This window comes from Engystomops pustulosus, chromosome 1 (assembly GCF_040894005.1).
Source record: "Engystomops pustulosus chromosome 1, aEngPut4.maternal, whole genome shotgun sequence".
Taxonomy (NCBI): domain Eukaryota; kingdom Metazoa; phylum Chordata; class Amphibia; order Anura; family Leptodactylidae; genus Engystomops; species Engystomops pustulosus.
In genome coordinates this window covers 250,835,738-250,841,737 of record NC_092411.1, presented here as the reverse complement: position 1 = coordinate 250,841,737, position 6,000 = coordinate 250,835,738, and positions in this window count along the sequence as shown.

Sequence of the window (6,000 nt, the reverse complement as noted above, 5' to 3'; positions counted from 1 at the left end):
AGGTGTTGACTTAGATGGGACTTGAACCCAGGACGCCAGCGCTGCAAGGATATAGTGCTAACCTATGAGCCTCCGTGCTGCCCTTGTCGAAAACGCAAAAGCATTGAGACCTTGTGTATCTACTGTACTTGCTCAGTACTTATTGAATATTGTGCCTTACTGTAAGAAAATTTCCCTACATTTTTCCCCTATTTTCTAGCACTTTTTAGATGTATATAAACCAGAAACCCTCCGGACAGGAGGAATGAAGATCTATGAAAATGCAGCTTAGTGTTAACATTGACAGATATCTGATAATCAAGTGTCTCCCTCAGGTTCTCATTCAGAGCGCCAGCTTTTATTACACTATAATCCACCTCATATCTTATAGTCGAAAATGAAAGGCTGCCGGTTAAGTGACAAGAGGAGTTTTACGGTAATTTATGAAATATGTTGGAGGACTGTGGTGATGTGATTTATAAGAGCATAAAAATGGCAAATCAGAGCAGTGAAGAGAAGAAGATATGTGGTTTGGCAGAGTTAGAACCTCATTACTGTATAGGAAAACTGAGCATCTGACAATATCAAGGCCAATGTTGTGATATGTGACAAACTCAGCCCTAATTCCCATAATTGATCACATACAAACAGCAATCAGTTATAATTTGTTGGGAAAACCTGGGAGATAGTTTACCTACAGCGCCCCCGCAGGGAAAATGAAGGATTACGCATTGCCAATTCATTTCAATGTGATATCTGTATAATGTGGAACAGCAAATACCAGCTCTCTATTCCAGCAGATGGGGTTAAGGGACAGAGGACAACCCCTTTAATAATAAAAATACAGTCATAAGAAAAATAAAGTACCTTCTCTTGGATTTCTATGGTTTTATGTAATATAATGAGAAAAACATCTGGTTCTTTAAAAGGTCTTAAAATTAGGAGGAATTAGTTGTACATGGTTGAAGTTATTTTCTATATTATTATGTCCCAAGCTTACTGCACAAGTGCTGAGGGAGCAGGGGGGGGGAGGGTGAGACAGTGTAATAGTCTGTAAAGCCAGTGCTAGGGAAGCCTTTCAAGCTCATTAGCATAATTTTAAAAGTTGATTTTGGAAGGAAGGAGGCCATGGATAACAAATATAGGAAGATTACCGCAGTCAAAGTGTCCCTGGTTTATAATGATGGATTTTGATGGTAGATTTCGTTTAAAAATCCTATAGGTCAATTGACCTATGTTGGCAATTCCCAGATGCAGGAATATCTAATGCCCTATAGATGAGTACTCCAGATCTCCATTACCTACTGCAGTCTAATGTGAATCCCAAAGACTTATGGGTCATTAGGGGACATGCACAGAAATGACATCTTGTAAATCTCTCAGTCTAAGATCAATCATCCTTTCACTTTGAACAGTAGCAGAGATATTTTACATGTACAGTAACCACCATGTACAAATAATCATGTACATTGATAATATCTGTGTCAAACCAACATCTGTCAAAATGATTTTCCAACATGCTGTAAACTCGTTGTGACATCTGTTAATTGCATTGTAGGGACTCGGTCACTTCCACTCATGTAGTCGTAAAAACATCATTAGGTTTCCTAACATCAGAATTAATGTCACATTGTAGGAACCTCTTTACATTTCTGACAAGAGGGCAATGGTTAATTGATTGTCTATGGAATGAGCGTAGTTAAAGCAGTGGTGAAAGGTGGTACTGCAGGTTCCAAATGTCGTTTTTTAAAGAAATGCAACAATCTTTTTTATATGTGCAAGAAGAGACTGGTCACACAAGTGCCTAATGTCATGACTGGAGGCAAGTCGACTTCAACTATTTCTTTATTCACTCCTCAGAAACAGCTCCAATGGGGTCTTACCAAAAGTCGGAGACTTCAGCCACCATGAGAGGTCCTTCTGGGCTCTATAACCACATAAGTGCCGTTGTTGGTCATGTCCAACTTAAGTGACTTAGCAAAGACAACTTACATTGGTGGTCTAATATAATCAACAATTTTTGGGGTTTTAGTTTAACAAGCCACAATGATAATGGATCTTAAGCGGGTTGAGAATCAACGTTATGTTCCTTTGGTCTTCAGTGGGTTAAGAAGCAGGAAACTTTTTGTGTACCAGTTTACTGGGTAAATGGCTAAGAGACCACTAAAAACTGACTTTCTAGGTAGCCTCTCACATTGTTCACCAGTGCACCAGATGCACGGGTTGATGGCAGTGCACTAGATGCCCCTACACTTCATGCTCTTCCTCTGGTGGCTTGAAAGCGCCATCTATGATTGGGTGACTTCTTTTGTATTTGGGCTTAAGTCCAGGTGGGTACAAACCAAATCTATTAGCAAAGTGGGGACTGATTTTGTGCACAGTGCACTGGAAATAGCACTGGAAATCCTCACTCTCCTGTTTCTGGATAAACCTGTTCTTCCTACTATTTTCCTTACAAATCACCCTGAGAGACAATCTTTTTCCTTGGCTGAGCAGCAAAAACATTTGTCGGACGCCTCTCTAATTGCAATGCATTGGCCTCTAGTGCTGTCAAATACTTAGGTGTCCCAGTGCGCACCTTTGGCTATATACACTCACCGGCCACTTTATTAGGTACACCATGCTAGTAACGGGTTGGACCCCCTTTTGCCTTCAGAACTGCCTCATTTCTTCGTGGCATAGATTCAACAAGGTGCTGGAAGCATTCCTCAGAGATTTTGGTCCATATTGACATGATGGCATCACACGGTTACCGCAGATTTGTCGGCTGCACATCCATGATGCGAATCTCCCGTTCCACCACATCCCAAAGATGCTCTATTGGATTGAGATCTGGTGACTGTGGAGGCCATTTGAGTACAGTGACCTCATTGTCATGTTCAAAAAACCAGTCTGAGATGATTCCAGCTTTATGACATGGCGCATTATCCTGCTGAAAGTAGCCATCAGATGTTACAGGGTACATTGTGGTCATAAAGGGATGGACATGGTCAGCAACAATACTCAGGTAGGCTGTGGCGTTGCAACGATGCTCAATTGGTACCAAGGGGCAGAAAGAGTGCCAAGGAAATATTCCCCACACCATGACACCACCACCACCAGCCTGAACCTTTGATACAAGGCAGGATGGATCCATGCTTTCATGTTGTTGATGTCAAATTCTGACCCTACCATCCGAATGTCGCAGCAGAAATCGAGACTCATCAGACCAGGCAACGTTTTTCCAATCTTCTACTGTCCAATGTCGATGAGCTTGTGCAAATTGTAGCCTCAGTTTCCTGTTCTTAGCTGAAAGGAGTGGCACCCGGTGTGGTCTTCTGCTGCTGTAGCCCATCTGCCTCAAAGTTCGACGTACTGTGCGTTCAGAAATGCTCTTCTGCCTACCTTGGTTGTAACGGGTGGCGATTTGAGTCACTGTTGTCTTTCTATCAGCTCGAACCAGTCTGCCCATTCTCCTCTGACCTCTGGCATCAACAAGGCATTTCCGCCCACAGAACTGCCGCTCACTGGATGTTTTTTCTTTTTCGGACCATTCTCTGTAAACCCTAGAGATGGTTGTGCGTGAAAATCCCAGTAGATCAGCAGTTTCTGAAATACTCAGACCAGCCCTTCTGGCACCAACAACCATGCCACGTTCAAAGGCACTCAAATCACCTTTCTTCCCCATACTGATGCTCGGTTTGAACTGCAGGAGATTGTCTTGACCATGTCTACATGCCTAAATGCACTGAGTTGCCGCCATGTGATTGGCTGATTAGAAATTAAGTGTTAACGAGCAGTTGGACAGGTGTACCTAATAAAGTGGCCGGTGAGTGTATGTCTTCATAAGTCCAAAGCCAACAAATAATAAGCTATATAATCATATAGGGCATGTAGAAAAATGCTAAGGTGATTGCTACAATGGATCTAATCACTCAAAAGCCTTAAAGGAGATCTAACATTTATTTGTATGCATTATGAACCAAACATACCTGTAGCTACACTGATGCAGAAACATATCTTGTTTAATCCCTGATCCAAGTGCTTTTGCTAAACAAAACTATTCAGGACCTTAGGAAAGCTGCATACAGACTTGCTTCCGTAAAAGAACTCCCTGATCGAAAGATTAGAAATCTCTGAACTCTGTACAAAGCCCTTGCTCTCTGCTACTATCTCAGGCAATTTAATTGTTGGTAAGTACAGAGTGGCATTCACCAGTCATGTTAATGATATTTAACACTTCACAACTTTACATTGTCTAGAGTAGATGACAATGAGGGGATAGCTCTTTGAAAAATAATGCACATAGCACACATATTGCACGGTTATTAGTTCATCATTATTTATCATTTGTGTTTTCCTTGTAGCTAAAGGGTATTTTTTGGGGTATTTGGGACCAGGGGCAGATTAAGACTACCATGGGCCCTGGGCTGCATGAATATTATAGCCCTACGTGTCCAGAATTCACTTCCTACATATAGAACGAAAATCAAGCTTTTTGAGGAATGGAGGATGAGCCCCTTCTACCTGCTGTCAGTCTATGGTTTCAGGACCATTGGAGGACCTTCAAACGTCCAAAAATGGCTCTTGTGTACATGTGTATTGAGAGCAGAAACATATGTACAGGAATTCATGAGTTCTTAGCAGCCCATACCGCTTATATTATAATCCACTACTGTTTGGGACACTGTTCTACCTGCTGGTCCTTTTACATTGGTGTCTTGTTGTTCCAAATTTCACTATGTCAGCTCTCTCCGGGGTCACACTTAAAGGGATTCCACCAGTTCCACTAAGTGTTATATTCTGTTTACAACATGTTCTAGAGAAACATGTGATTTCTCACATATGATTATTATTTCTTCCCAGCATGCCACGCACAAGATTCTTCCAGTTTAATCGATATGCATATGAGGCAGCGTGAGTGTCCCAGATTGTGTGCACTCGGCACCCGGAGCAATGTTATTCCTGCATAAATCATTTCCCTCTTCTTCCAATGTCGCCCCATACTTCTCACCAGACAAATCTCCTGCAGAGGGTTGTGGTCCAGGCAAGAATAGCAGTGCTGAGGACACCACCTCCGTGCACCAACTGCCTCATTACCATATGGATTAAAATGGGGGTATCTTAGAAACCACAAAGTTTACAGAAATAGTAATGTTTTGAAGACGCAGCACCTTTCTCTACAATATGCCGATAACAGATTATTACTCTTGGGGGAGGTGGTAGACTCCCTTTAACATGTAATTCCCTTCTTTTAGTGAACACTTTTTTGTGCAGACACTGGTCAATATATTTCAGCAGTTTTTGTGCAACCTGCACAGAAAAAAAGGAAATCTCCACCTCTTGTATGTTTTGTATCCAACACTACTATTGTCTTATACAGTAAATACTTATGCAAAAAAATAGCCATTAATAAAAGAAAGATTTATGTTACAAAGTCAGTAATACTCCATTTATATACAAGCAGCAATGCCAGGTTCATGCACGTTGTCTAGAAGGAGTACGGTATCCTGTTAGCATTCCAAAGTGAAATCTACTCATACATTAGCCTCCAATGATTTCCTGAAAAAGCATATGGAAGCAATAGTGTGCCTCTGCAGTCACCCAAGCTGAAGATATATTAGTAAGAGTAAGCAAAAAAGCTGCAGGCTATATACTAGAAATATATATATATATATATATATATATATATATATTAATATGTATATATTCCTTATTCCTTCTAAGCCATGAATCTCCCATCCCCTATTCATATTATTACTATTTATCTTATTCTTCATGAATTCCTAAATCAGCTCAGACTACAACTTCAACAATGTAGCTCCAGCAAATGCAGCACCAGGCATATGTAATAGTATACACACAGCACAACTATAAGCCCCAAACATTTTTTATTACTTACAGGTCCCATCTAAATACATGTATTAAAATACTGCTGTCCAAACTTGGGTGATTTTTCAACACATGGTTACAATTATCCCCATTTGCCTTGTTTTTCATCCCAGAATTTTGGAGCAACAGCGCCCCCTGCCTATAATAACA